Source organism: Rhinopithecus bieti, unplaced genomic scaffold (assembly GCF_001698545.2).
Source record: "Rhinopithecus bieti isolate Rb0 unplaced genomic scaffold, ASM169854v2 scaffold_2205, whole genome shotgun sequence".
Taxonomy (NCBI): Eukaryota; Metazoa; Chordata; class Mammalia; order Primates; family Cercopithecidae; genus Rhinopithecus; species Rhinopithecus bieti.
In genome coordinates, this window is record NW_016803673.1 from 952,284 (window position 1) to 967,485 (window position 15,202).

At 53.6% G+C, this 15,202-nt stretch overlaps 1 pseudogene; it reads right to left on the bottom strand.

The window, feature by feature from the left end:
- Positions 1–6,949: 6,949 nt before the first annotated feature.
- On the bottom strand, positions 6,950–14,738 carry LOC108513131 (ficolin-2-like; annotated as a pseudogene).
- Positions 14,739–15,202: the final 464 nt, after the last annotated feature.

Genomic DNA, 15,202 nt, shown 5'->3' on the forward strand with positions numbered 1-15,202 from the left:
ATTTTACCATATTAAAATGATATATGACAATCTCAAAAGACACAGAAAAGATTTGAACATTTTCATCAATTCTAGATGAAAAAAGGCTCTCCAAAATAAAGAATAGAAAGTATTCATTTTCTATCATTGTGTAAAGAATTACCACATCTTAGCAGCTTAAAAGAACACCTGTTTATTATCTCATAGTTTTTGTGGGTCAGGAGTCCATGCACAGTTTAGTGGGGTCCTCTGCCAAGGTCTCAAAAGCAACAATCGAGGTATGAGACAGGGCTATAGTCTTATCTGTGGTTCAACTGGGGAGTGGTCTGTTTTTAAGCTCGTTCAGTTTAGGGGCAGACTGCAAACGCTTGTCATTATATTAATAGGAATTGAGGGATCCATTTTCTTGCTGGTTTTTGGTTGGAAGATGCCCTTTATTCCTAAAGACTACCCACAATTCCTGTCCCATGGGGTTCCCCAAATGGTCACTTCCTCTCTCAAAACCAACAAGGGAGTGAGAGACTCCAGTAAGACCAACAAGATGGGAGATACTATCTTATGCAGTAATCACGTGCACATAATCACATGCACAGCTTCCTCTTTGCCATACTCTGTTGGTTAGAAGCAAATCACAGATTCTCTCTACACTCAAGGAGGGTGGGGGCTGGTGGGGACCAGACATGGCTGTAAGCAATGAGATGCAAGGATCCTGGGGGATGCCCTGGGGACTGTCTACCATGGAAGGAAGCTTGCTCAAGGGCATCCACAAAAAAACCCACAGTTCATATCACGTTGAATGGTACAAGACTGAATGAATGCAATTAGAACAACCAGGAGCAAGAGAAGGTGTCCACTCCCACCATTTCTACTCAGCAAGGTGCTGAGGTCCTCAGCAAAGTACTAGAGGTCAGTGTCACTGGCAAGAAAAAAAAGTCATGAATGTTAGGAAAGGAAGAAGTAAACCGTCTTTTTCTATTTAACACATGACATGATTCTGTAGAAAATCTGATCAAATCTGTGAAAACTCTCGTAGAAGTACAAAGTGAGTTTAGCAAGGTTGTAGTATATAACTTCAATATACAAAATCCATTTTTTTTTCAAATCACCAATGAATAATCAGAAATTAATTAAAACACCATTTACCATAGCATTGAAAATATAAAATACTTACGGATAAATCCAACGAAATATGTGTAAGACCTATTCAGAAAACTACAAGATATTGTTGGAAAAAATTAAAGATCTAAGTAAATGAGAGATTATACCTAGTTCATGGATAGGAAGATTCAATAATGTTTAGCTGCCTAATCTCCCCATATTGATCTGCAGATGCAACACAGGCCAAATAAAAATCCCCACAGCTTTTTAAATGCAAACTGAAGTTGATTGTAAAATTTATATGGAAAAACACAGGATGTGAATACCAAAACATCTTTTAAAAAAAAATTTTGAGGGGTCAATACTACCTAATTTTGAGAATTATTATAAAGCAACACTATCAAGAAAATGGTTGCTTGGATGTAAAGGCAGACAAATAGAACAATGAAACAGAATAGAGATTTTAGAAATAGACCTACATGGATGTGGAAATTGATATTTGATAAAAGCACAAAGGAAATGTAGTGGAGAAAAGCTAGACTTTTCAATAAGTGGTGCTGGACTAATTGAATATATAACAAAGAGAACATTGATCCCTACCTCACACTATGTAGAAAAATGAATTTGAAATAGATCACAGCCCTCAGTGGGAAATAGAAAAGACAAAACTTCCAGAAGAAAACATTGGAATTAGGCAATGATTTCTTGGAAAGGATACTAAAAGCATAATCTCCAAAAGCAAAATATTGATTAATGGATTATATCAAAATTAAAATATTCTGTTGTTTGGGCTGGGCACAGTGGCTCCTGACTGTACTCCCAGGACTTTGGGAGGCCGAAGTGGGCAGATCACTTGAGGCGAAGAGTTTGAGACCAGCCTGGCCAACATGGTGAAACCCCATCTCTACTTAAAATACAAAAAATGAACTGAGTGTGGTGGCATACACCTGTAATGCCAGCTACTTGGGAAGCTGAGGCATGAGCATCACTTGAACGTGGGAGGTGGAGGTTACAGTGAACCAAGATTGAGCCACAGCACTCCAGCCTGGGTGACAGAGCAAGACCCTATCTCAAAAAAAAAAAGTTCTGCCATTTGAAAGGCTGTGTTAAGGGAATAAAAAGAAAGCCACAGTTCAAATGAAAATCCCAGCAGCCCTACTTTTGTACAAATTGAAGAATCAACTTCGATTTGTACAAAAACAGAGCTGCTGGGATTTTCATTTAGACTGCATTGCATCTGCAGATCAATTTCAGGAGAATAGGCAGCTTAACATCATTGACTCTTCTTAGCCACAGACTCAGAGAATATATTTGCAAATCGTATGTTGCAGGCTGAAGAATGGCCCCAAAGCCCATCGACTATACATGGCAAAATGCAGATGAGATGAAGGGTCGTGACCCGGGGAGATGATCCTGGCTTCTCTGAGTGGGCCTGATGTAATCCCAAAGGTCCTTCTAAATGAGGAACAGTAGAGTTAGGGTCAGGGAGGAAAAGGAGGCAATGAGGACAGAAGCCAAGGTTGGAGTCACACTCTGCAGATGAAGGGAGGGGCCATGAGTTATCATGCAGCAGTCTCTAACAGCTGGAAAAGTCAATGAAGCAGATTCTCCCCAGAAGCCTCCAGAAGGAACCCAGCCCTATCGACAACTTGATTTTAGGCTTCTAACTTCCACAACCGTAGAATAATAATTTTGTGTGACTGTAAGCCTCTAAACTTGTGGTAATTATCTTACAGCAGCAATAGACTCTCATGGATCACATACAGTTGATAAAGGGGTAGTACTCAGAACACAGAGAGAACTCTTCAAACTCAGTAAAAACAAAACTAACCCTCGAATTAGGAAAACAGGCACATGATGTGAAAGGATGCTTCACTGAAGAAATGTATGGATATATAGTAAATAAGCCTATGAAAAGATGCTCGACATCATTCGTCATAAGGAAAATGGAAACAAAACATGATGAGACGTCACCACACCCCTGTGAAAATGGCGCAACCAGAAAGGACTGACGATACCCAGTGCTGACAAGGATGTGGAAGACCAGCCTCTCTTGCACTGCCGGACGCAGCAGGGCAGGAAAACTGCTTTGCAATTTCACAAAAAGCTAAAAACATACCTGCTGATATGGTTTAGCTGTGTCCCCACCCAAATCTCAAATTGTAGCTCCCATAATTCCCATGTGGGGAGGACATGGTGGGAGGTAATTGAACCATGAGGGCGGGTCTTTCTTGTGCTGTTCTCGTGATGGTGAACAAGTCTCACGAGATTTGATGGTTTTATAAAGGGGAGTTTCCCTGCACACGCTCTCTCTTGCCTGCTGCCAGGCAAGACGTGACTTTGTTCCTCCTTTGCCTTCTGCCATGATTGTGAGGTCTCCCCAGCCATGGGGAACTGTGAGTCCATTAAGCCTCTTTCCTTTATAAATTACCGTGTGTTGGGTATGTCTTTATGAGCAGTGTGAGAACGGACTAATACACCTACCGTACAATCCAACAATTTCCAAGCCTGGATATTAACCCAGGAGAAATGAAACCATATATCTACACAAAGACCTGTGCACAGAGGTTCATAGCAGCCTGGTTTGTCGTGGCCCCAGTTGGAAGCGACCTAATGTCCATCAACACCGGAACGGATACACAGCTGTGGTCCATCCACACACAAAGTATGACTCTGCAGTGAAAGGAAACGAACCGCTGTGCACAGTACAACATCATGACCCTTAAAATAGGTCTGCCGAGGAGAGGAAGACAGGCAGCAGAGAGTGGATAGGATACGATTTTCACTCATAAAAAATATTAGGAAAATAAGCTGTAGTGACAGAGACAAGCGCAGACATTGTCTGGGGACACAACAAGGGGGGCCAGATGGGGGTGGGATTGCAATGAGGAAGCTTCTGGGGGTGACAGATCTGTTCCTTGTCTCTACTGTGGTGCTGGTTTCACGGGTGCATCTTCTGTCAAGCTACTCAAGTTGTACACTTGAAAGCCATGTAGCTTATTCAATGTCAAGTACACCCCTGTAGGCTCTTAGAAAAGAAAATCCTACGGGACCCAGAGCATAAGCTTTCTGATGGCTCTTGGGGGCCCTTCCTCTCGGGTGAGGGGCAGCCAGGACTCCTGCCCATCACAGTCCTCCACCTCCCCACAGACCCACATCCTCCCTCCTGGCACTGGGTTCCAGCAGGAGCTCAGGAGGGGCCGGGCAGGGAGCCCAGTGCCCACTCTGCACAGCTCCCTGGTCCCAGAGGGTCTGGGGCCCCAGAGCCAGAGAAAGGCGAAGAACAGAGGACTGGGTGTGGGCTCAGCGTGCGGTCACAGGGGAGTGAGCACGCAGCGGCAGCACAGCCCAGCCCCACTCCTCTCTACTTCCCACCCTTTTCTTGGTCAGGATGACAAGGTGACCTGGCGAGTGGGACCCTCGAGATGCCAGGCATGTGCCCCCCATCAAACTGCCAAGCAGGAGGACACAGGAATGGCCCAGACAGTGGCCCCCAGACCAGGATGCGGTCAGTGATCCCAGAAACCACAAGCCATGAAAACCACACTCAGTGGCCAAGCTGTGGGAATCCATAGCAGAGACAACCCATTCCACCAGTCCTCAGCGCTGAACACTGGGCTGGACAAGGAATATTGCCCTGCCTGATTCAGATCACACGTTCTGAGTAGATTATAGAAGAGTGGTAACCGTAATCAAACCCAGGCCTGCCCACTCAGGGTCTCTCGTAGTGCTCAGATAAATAAATAAAAAGTACAAGGCATATTAGAAAAGAAAACACACTTTGGGCAAGGAAACTAAAAACCATGTCGGCCGCAGTGGGAACGGGGTCGCCTGGCTCCGGGGTCAGAGGGCAGCGCCTTTGGGTAGGGAATGGAGAGAGGGCACACTGAGCCCAGTTCTGGTGCTGGAGGAGACCTGTGCAGTGAGGATTCTGATCCACTTAAGGGAGGAGGCTCCAAGCGCATAAGCTGCCTTCTGCCAGCTTCCCTCCCACCTCCCTCCCACCCCACCTTCATCCTGATACCTCTCCCTCCTCTGGGGCTCAGCGTCATCTCCCCTCCCCTCGGAGCATCTGTGACGACTCAGTCTGGGGGCTCACATGATACTCTCTGAGTCCCCCTTCCTTTATCACAGTGCAGCGGCTGTGCGGTCAGCAGTGGGTTGGCTGTCCCCCCGCGGGGCCGGGCTCTGTGCTCAGGGTGGGGTCCCCCTTGCTCACAGTGGCTGCTTGGGGCTCAGTACAGGAGGCACCCAGGGCACCCCCGAGAGCACTCATTGCTGCCACTCAGGCACAGCCTCCCTCCACGGAGGTAACATGGACTTGGCCCCCCAGGGGCGCAGCTGAACTCAGAGGCCAGGTGGTAGAGGTGCAGGGAGTGGCAGGCGTCAGGGCCCCCAGGGGTGAAGGCTGGGACTGGGAATTTCTGGGCACCCCCTGGCCCTTGCCATTCCCAGGTCTATACTCAGCCCTCCCAGTGAGCCCACGGACCCCTGCACTCACACTAGGGCTGGGTGGACAAGGCTCCAGGCAGTGGAGTCAGAGCCGTGGGGCTGCGAGACCTGCTGCCTCAGCGGGGGCAATGTGCTGGGGGCTGCTGTCTCCCACACGGAGCTGCGGCCAGCAGAACTCGGGGAAGCCAGCATCCAGTGTCCCACGGCAGGGGGTTTGCCAGGTGCCACCAGCCACCTCCACATTAACTCCTTCAGGCCAGGATGTCCCTTGGGCAGAGGAACCCTGCCTAGTCCAGGGGCTGTCCGCAGGGGAGTCCAAGAGTAGACAGAAGGACCACCAGAGTCAGATCTGATTCATCCTCCCAGGCCTGGGGCAAACCCACCCCATGTGAAGCCCCCAACAACAGGAATTTGTGGGCCCCCCACCTCCTGCAGCTGTCTGTCCCCCTTATGCAGTCTATGGGTCCTTACAGATAGCGGGAGCTCAGGAACAGTGCGGTGTCCATCTGAGGGGCCTGTTTCGTGATCACATAGCCCTCACCTGCACCAGGAGCACCCGAGAGCAGGAGCCAAGGCTCCTCCATGCTCCGCATACCCTCCCCTGCGGGCCTCAGCCCCTCGAGGCCTCTGCTAGAGGCTTATGGGTCCCTGTAGGTCACAGGTTGAGAATAGTCATCTGTACAGCAGCCGCACTGGGCCTGCCAGCATTTCCACCTGGCGAGTTGAGTGGAGCAGAGAAAAGGCAGAAGGAAGCCTCGGAGAGACTAACAAAAGCAAAAGCAAAGCCAGAGGCCCAGAGAGGGCCCTGAGTTCCAGAGGTGGGGACGGGAGCCTGCAGGGGTCTGAGCCCTCTCCAGGAGAGACAGACTGAGGCTGGGGAGAACCCTCCATCCTCTGCTGGGTCTGGGCTTAGGGCAGCTGGTCCCAGGAGAGGGCCTGCTTGGCTGACTGGGAGGAAAACAGGTGTTGTCAGGCCTTATGCAACCCACAGTTTTGTGAGCTCAGCCTTCTGGCTACTTCCAAGAGGAAATGCTTGCGGGAGGAGGACTTTCCCACCCTTCATCTCCGACACTCAGATCCATCCCACCCACCTGCCTCCTTCAAATCTTTGCTTCATTCTTGATGAGGGATTCACGCGCACACAATCACCTTTGCTACAACAGGGGACCCCAGGAGGCAGGTGGCAGGAAACCCCAGCAGGGGTGCCAAGTGGGCAGAGCAGGGGCCAGGCAGTCGGGGTCAGGTGGCTGTGAGTGCAGGGGTCAGCGAACATTCTCTGTAAGGGACTGTTTAACACACAATTCAGGAGTTGTGAGTCATATGGCCTCTGTCCCAACTACCCTATTCTGCCTGGCGTTTGGAAACTGCCAGAGATGATAGAAACCAACCAGAGACAATATGGAAGCCATGGGAATGGCTGTGCCGATAACACTTTAATCACAAACAGGCATGGTGGCCCTGCTTTGTCTTAGCCAGTGGGAAAGCCCCTCAGCCCTAGGGCATCTGATCCACCCACAGGGCCAAGTCACAGGGAAGCAAGGACAGATGAGCAGCACAGTGGCATGGCCAGTGGTCAGGGCAGGGCAAATAGCCATGGCATTCCATGATCGCCTGTGAGGCAAGCAAGCACTGACAGCTGCGGTGAGGGAGGCACGCTGGGGCTTCGCCTAACCTTGCAGACGTGAGGCAGGCGGTTGGATGCCGGCACTGGGCGCAAAGCTCTGCGGGCCATGCCTACAAGGGACTGGTGGGAACTCCCTCTTTCCATGAGGATGGGGGCCACGATCCCCACGTTGCCCTCTTGGTGAGGACTGAGGGATGTGCTCCTCCAGCCAGGGTGCGTGGAGAGACCCTCTAACCTCACTGCCGGGCTAGGTGGGCCGCACCTTCATCTCCGACACCTTGTAGCTGTAGTTGTACCCTTTCCCCGAATTCCAGTTGATGCCATTTGCAAAGCTGTCATGGGCCCCACCGAGGTAGCCACCATTCAGGTTTGACAGGTGACAGGTGGCATACCACCAGGCTCCCTGATAGTGCACAGCACAGTTTTTAGCATCTTGGTCGTTGTCTCGGTCTTTGGTGGAGAAGGGGTAGTTATTGTGGTATGTCAGAGAATCACCTGCTCAGAGGGGAAAAATAGGGCATTTTCCACGAAGTGCCAGGGAGCCTGGATCCTAGGTCCAGTGCAGAGCTGCCATGGCCAGGAGCCCACGTTGTGCACTGCACAACTCCAAGGGGCACCACCCAGTGAACATGCACTCTGCTGGGACAGCAGCTTTGGCATCTCCTTGCCTGGTCTGCTCAGCCAGCTAACAGGCATTCCTACACTTGGAGACCGCCTGGCTCTGGGTGGGGCAGCAGAGGGGAAGAGTGACTTCCGGCAGAGTGTAGGGATTCAGTCTCTGTAGAAATAGACTTATCATCTTCCCCATTTTTCATCAATAATGGTAGCAAATAATCATAGCCACTATGTATTGTACTTTTTGTGACATGTGGATCCTAATTTTCACAAGTACAATAAACTGGGTGAATTGATGGATGAACAGATTGAGGGTTTGTGGGTTGGACAGGTTAAGTCACCCCCCAACGTCACACAGCAGAGGCACAGCCAGATGCTGAGCACGCTGTCTCCCCTTCCCCAACCCCCCTCAGAAGCCCAGGCCACTCAGCCCGCACAGACACTCACCCGCGCTGCCCTCCACAAAGGTCCCCAGGACCAGCTTGTACTTCTCTGCCTCACTGGCCACCTTGAATGATCTGTACTTAGCAAATTGGCGATTGCCCTCAAAATCCACCAGGTCTACACGGAGCTCACTGGTTCCTGTGGGAGAAAGGTTTTAGGCTCCCAGCCCGATGGCCCTTCTGCCTCCAGGAACCGCAGGTGGGAATTGGAGCGTTTCAGATGTCTGAACTTGGAATCCACGGAAAGCTTCCTCAAGTGTATGCAGAAAGTCCTCTGTGGTAGGAGGGATTGGGAGGACCTACTCCCTCAGGTCCACCTGCTGAACCTGGAGTTTCCCCCCTCCTACAACTACAACTATTACTTCACTTCATCAAGGAACCGTGCATTTCCCTGGAATGGGCTGTAAGGTCACCCATCCTCACTGTGGGAAAGTACTGCAGTCCTTCCTTTACGTGGAAAGGTCACAGCAAACACGAGGAGGTGGCTTAGGAGCTCGGAATGGGCTCCTGGGGAGGAAGGGACCGTTTTCCAGTTTCCCCAGGATCAGGGACCAGCTGATACGCTGGAGCTGGTGGCGGGAGGATGAAGATGCTGTCCTCACTGCTGCGGAGGGCTGTGGCCTGGCCGGAGGAATGAGAGGGGGCCCAGAGAGGAACCTCCCTCTGCCCCTGAGACAGCAGCTTTAGGAAGGGGAGACAGTGGGGAGTGAAGTTAGGGCTAGGGGTTGGGCCAAGCCCCGATGGTCTCTCCCTTTCTCTGCATGGGTCTAAGATACCAGTAGGGCCAAGACCTGAAGAGGTCTTCAGCCCAGAACTCTAACCCTCTCCGGTCCTGATGCTGCCACAGCCTGCGGCAGGGGACGCAGCCCTCGGAGGTCCCAGTGCCACCCTGAGTGTGCTCAGGGCCCGATCCCCTGTGGGCTAGGAGGCGCTTATGTTCCAGGTAGCCCAAGCCTAAGGGGCAGGGGCACCCCACTCAGGACCCCCTGACCCCCGAGCCCCAGCAGCGGCGCTACCCTGGGCAGTCAGGGCATGGATGTTGTCGTTCCCCAGCCAGAACTCTCCGAGGCGACTGCCGAAGCCCTGCTTGTACGCGGCCCAGTCCCGGTAGAAGTCCACAGAGCCATCCACCCTCCGCTGGAAAACCTGTGGAGGAGCCAAGGGACAGGAGCCAGGGGGGCAGGCAGACATCCCACAGCACGGGGGACACGCCCTCCAGAGGAGCAGCGTTTGTAGTTGGCAGAGCATCGCAGACTGGGGTCCCCAGCATGCCCACCTGGTCTCCTCACAGACCCCACGGGATGAAGGAGGAAATGGGGGCTCAGAGAGGGGAGGCAACAAGCCCCAAGCCACACAGCAGGAGAGCACCTGGCCCCTCCCAGCCTCCCCCACGGCCTGGACGTTTACCCACGGGTCACCTCCCCCATCATCTCTGTCCCCAACCAGGGGAATAGAGAATTCCAGAGTGTGTTCTCCGGCCAGGTGTGCAGTCTGGACTCTGGGTCTCCCAGGCTGACCGCCTCTGTCCAGGGTCCCTCAGCCCCACACTCACGGTCCAGCCCCCTCCGTTCTGTGTCCATGTCAGAGGCACAGTCAGGGGCCGGCAGTCAGGCAGGTAGATGGTGTTGCCAGCCGGCTCAGGGAAGGCCCAGCAGGTCCTTACAGGTGCGTGGGCCTGGGAAGAGAACCCAGGGAGTGGCTGCAGGACGGGAGCCCCTGGGCAGGGCAGGGGCAGTGGGAGGGAGGCCCGGGAGGGAGGAGCAGGGCCACAGGCTCCTGTGTAGACAGAGCAGGACTCCCAGGCCTGGACAGGGACATGGTCCCCAGCGTCATGCAGCTGTGATGGCTACACCCAGTCTGCCTGACCCTCCTACCTTCTATTGGTTCCCCCATCTTCACCTCCCGGGAACCTGGCCTTTCGGGTACATTCCAATTTTCTTTGTGGCACACAACTATGAAAGCCATGCCCTGCTCCTTCCAGGGGCATCTGCCAGGGGACCAGACACCACCATCCTATGAATCTGGCCAGTGCAGAGAGGGAAGAAAGGGCAGAGGCCTCGGGCTGGGACTGCACAACATCCCAATGCTGCCCTCCTGGTGGGTGCAAGTCGGGGTGGGTTGGGCTGGGTTCCGTAGGACAGGTGGAGCTGGAGGATCCTGGGGCCTGCCACCCACCTGTGTTACATTGATCAGATTCCCAAGCGTCTCCTGGAGATGGGGACAGACAGACACACACACAAAGAGTTGGAAGTCAGATAACTTGTCCCCAGCACAGAGCAGAAGATGGTGGCACTTGCCTCACTTTCCTGGCATGCAGGTGGCCACTGCCCTCCAGAAAAGCTGCCAGTGCCATGGCCATCTGGGGTGACTAGCCCTTCTTGTCCCTGGAGGCAGCAGAGTCACTGTGCCTGCATTCATTGGCCCCTTCCTCCTGCCACACGTCTAAGCTAGAGGGAGCTTGGTGCTTCAGGGCTCCCCTGAGCCCCCAGAGGCTCCAGAGTGGCCTGTGTTTGTAGATGCGGCACGAAGGATGGGGTGAGGTGGGGTCTGGGCAGATAGGCATGTATTTACATTCAGAGGCAAAGTATGACGGAGCCTCCAGGTGAGTGAGAGAAAATACTCCTCTCACAGCGCACCCAGAACAGCACAGAGCAGCTCGGGGGTGAACGGAGGGGTGAGTGTGGGGCTGCTTTTTTCCCTGCAGCACATCGCTCTGGTTTTTCTAAATAATCTGTAAACATGTGCCTCAGAAAATGCGTTCTATTTTATATATTATACACACATAACAGATAAATACATAATATGTCTATCTGCTTCGGATGCATAGATTTCTATTTGAATATATCTAGTGTCTGTTTACACATTCTCTCTGATCAGAGCTTGTCATTAATATTCCCTGCCCACTCTGGCCAACCTAGGTTTTGAAACAGTGCCCCCAAATGACAACACATGCAGGCGGCAGGAGACACGAGGCAGCAGCACAGGGCCTCCTGCCTAGTGAGATGACAGGTGAGATGGGATGAGAGGGGCTGGCAGAGGTGAGCAGACAACCCTGTCCCACCCACCCCAGCTGATGCTGACCTTAGATGGGGAAGGCTTGATCTCAGACCCACCCACAGGTGGATACTTTGGCACTGAGAACCTCCCCCAGACTGAGACTCCGCCCCCAGACTGAGACCCCTCCCCAGACTGAGACCCCTTCCCCACACCGAGAACCCTCCCCCACACTGAGACCCCTCCCTGTGAGAACCCCTCCCCCACACGGAGACCTCTGCCCTGGACTGAGCCCCGGGAGTCCTTCCTGGACAGGCGTTGGCTCTGGTGAGGACAGTGTGGCAGCCCCAGAGGTCTCATCCACGCTCCTCTGCAGCTGAGTCTGGAAGGGCCTCGCAGCCCCTCCTCACTCTCATCTCCTTACCCTTGGACCCAGGTGGTCCTGCCTTCCCAGGAGGTCCAGGGGGGCCACGTTCTCCTGCAAATTCCAAAGATACCGCCTTACACAGAGCTCCCGGCCCAGGATCCGAAGGACCCACCCTGGAGCTGGCGGCTATGACTCTTCCTGTCATGACCAGGATCCTGTTTGTGCTGCGATGTGACTGTGGCCCCACCTGAGCTTGCCTGCCTTGCACCAGAAGGTTCTAGACCCAGGACTCAGGCCTCACGAGGCTCTCCTGTCCACTCAGGGGCCAGGACCTGGAAATTTGGATCCCTTCCCAGAGAACGTAGGTGGAGTCCTGGCTCTTCCCCTTCCAGGCATGAGAACCTGAAAACGTTTCCTCGCTTCCCTTAGCTGCAGGTTCCTCCTCTGAAGCTGGTCCCTGGGAGACGTTTAGCCCCACAGCCCAGGTGAGAACAGGGACTGGGAATCAGAGTCCTGCAGGGGGCCACAGAGCAGATGGTAGGTCAGGACTGAAACCAAGTTTTCTGCCAAAACACCCACTGGGCACTCATTAGGTCATTAAAGGATGAGCACCCCACTAAGGCCTTTTCAGAATGCCCAATGGGCCCTGGGAGTCAGCTCTGTCCCTGGCTCTAACAGGGGCCAGACCCAAGCTCTCAATCTATGAACCACGGTGGGGGTGATGCCCAACTCAGCATCTAGCTTCAAAAAGAGCAAGAACCAGTGCCCTGCTCTGCTGACCGTGCCTGGCCTCCCCACCCGGCCCGCACCTACCTCTCTTTCCATTGGCGCCTGCCTCTCCCTTTGGCCCTGGGGCTCCGGGCAGCCCCGGGCAGCCTGGGAGAATGGTGAGCTTGTCAGAGCCCTCCAGGCCCACCACCTTCACCTCTGCAGAGAAACACAGGTGCCCACTCAGTGCCTGGCCCAACAGTGGCTGGGAGGTGAGGTTTTCTGCTCTGCTGGGGCCTTGGTCTGTCCTCACCCCTTGGGTACTGGTGAGGCGGAGACGTGATGGGGGGCAGAGTCCTGGCATTGGAGGCCACCCCGACATAGGGGAGCCTCATCGCCTCAGTGCTGTGTGTCCTGGGGCAAGTCACTTAACTCCTCTGGGCTCTGTGCCCTGGGCTGCCACGTGGGGATAATAACAAGGTTGTGGCCAGGGCTGGATTAGAGAATGTGCATTTTGATCTCTTAGTGTAATTCGTGGCATTTAGAAAGAGCTTAATAAACAGTGGGCACTTGCAATAACCAATGACAATCAATGTTTCTAAGAAACTTGGGGAATTGAGGCTGACAAAGCATTTTCCCTCCCAGACCTTGGGAATGTGGTTGTGGAATTACTGGGCTGGAAGGGGCTTTCTAGGTCCTCTGGAGAGGGGCAGTGTGGGGTCCAAGGACACAGAGCCAGGTGTGGCACAGCTGGAGCCAAACCAAGGTTGTCTACTTCTTTGAAAAAATATTTTTCATTTTGTTGATTATGAAATCAATACGCCCTGCTAAGGGCACTCTTAGAGACTGGGGAACGGAGCAGCGCTCTCACCAGAGACACAGCAGCTGCCACTGCTTGGTGGATTTTTTTTTTAATCTGTCCTCACCCCTAGCTCACTGGTCAGAGCAAGTGTAGATCACATTTTTTATTTGCTTAATTTTTCTCGTTAAAAAAGAATACTTAGTAATGTTGGATAATCTAGAAAATAAGACATGTTTGGGGGAAAAAGTTAACTCACTCATAACATAACCAGTGAAGGGCCTCTGTGGTGTGCATTTTCTTCCTAGCCCCACTCGGGGCCTTTCTCCACATGACCCATCATTGCCCTGGTCCCCTGGTCCACCACGAGCAGGCTCAGGCCATGGGGCCCACCAGGGTTTTTGGAAGCCATCCCGGGTTCTGAGTTCAGAGCAATGTACTCCAGCGTGGCCACGATGCAGGGGGACCCAGAGCCTCCCCCAGAAGGCAGAGCTACAGGTGGAGCTGCTGGGAATACCTGAGTGCCCCCAGGAGCTCAGGGAAGGAGGTCTGGAGCCCTGGGGTCACATCAGCCTCACTAGACTGCATCAGGGACACAGTGGGGACCACCTGTCCCCAGTGCCGGGCATATCTCAGGCCAAATTCCCCGCAGAGCTGGGGCTTGACTTTGCTGGCCACGTCCAGCTGGGTGGTCTTCCAGTGTGACATGATCGTGGCATAGACTCTAACTAGGACCACCTTCCACCAGCGCCCTGTATGCCCACCGCCTCCTCACACAGCTTGTGGGACTCTCAGGATGGCCCTTCAGTGGAGGAGGATTCGGCCCCGGGGAGCCTCCCCTGCTGCATGCTCTGAATTTGAGACCTGGCCCATTTGGCCCCAGGGCTCTGTTCCTAACCCCCGTGTTAGGCTGCATCTGTTTATTTGAGCCTCTGTCTCCTCTTTAAAGTGTGAGGCTTAAAACAAGCTGTTGAGAAAATAAGGCAGGAACCTTCACAAAGGGCATAGTAGCGGGCCTGGCGTGCTGTGAGTGGTCAGCAGGTGGCCGCTGTCAGCTTCCCGGAGTGTGATCCCTCTAAGGTGCTAACCCCCGGGGGACTGACTCACGTGGACAGGTGTCCTCAGTCAAGGCCATGGTCCACAGGAAGGAGAGGGCGAGGAGAGCAGGTCCCATTGCCACGGCAGCTTGGCTCAGCCCTGGAGCTCTGGTCTTTGCCACTGAAGGAACTCCGTGGTTCTTATAGGGCTGCAGCCACCCACTGTCACCTCTGTCTCCATTTCCCAACCACAGTGGGGAAGGCCACTCCCTCCTGACGGCTTGGTGGCACCAACTGGCGGTGGAGACAGCCTCAGGGCGGCTGTCTTCCGCAGGCCCCGCAGGCTTCCCACTTAACGAGCCTGGCTTCCCCTGGCAGGGACGCTCTGCCCAGCAGAAGGCTCCCTGAGGCCGGTGTGGAAAGGGCCTGCCTGTTTGTGTCTTTAGGGAAAGCTTGGCAGGAACACTGCCTGAGGCCCACAGCAGGACAGAAGGGCTTGTGGAATCCAGCCCTTGAGGAGATCACTGGCCGAGAAGCTGCTGTGAGTCCACAGAAATTTAGGAACATCCACTGCGGTCTGAGGTGGTTCCCAGGGGAGGGAGAGGGAAGCAGGACGATTACCAGGGACCTCCCTGGGCCAGCGTGCAGGGAGTTGGTTCCAACCCTAGAGGACACTGGCTGGAGAAAAGTGGTATGAGCAGACCAGGAGCCTTGCCAAGGGGTGGCACGCTGGCACTGGATCAGGCTCCCGTCCAAGCCAGTGCTGCAAAGATGCAGGACTGTGAATGACACACAAGCAGCTTCAGCTGGGAGCGGGGGCAGGGGTGGGGAAGGGTGGCATGAAATTGCTCGCAGGGGCCATTGGACACCTGCCCCCTGAACAGGGGAATTGGTGAATTGGCCCCAGCTTCAAAGTGAGGTTATCCGCACCTCTTAACGGAGAGCAAAATCCTGAAGCAAACGCTGGCCTCGGGTTCAGTCCCATTAGGGAGAGGTGGCAGGCTGTGGCCCCAGTTGCACCACCAATGGTCCCTGTGCAGGTGTCAAAAGGGTTAGAATCATGACCCCAAGTGGAAAAAGCCCTGT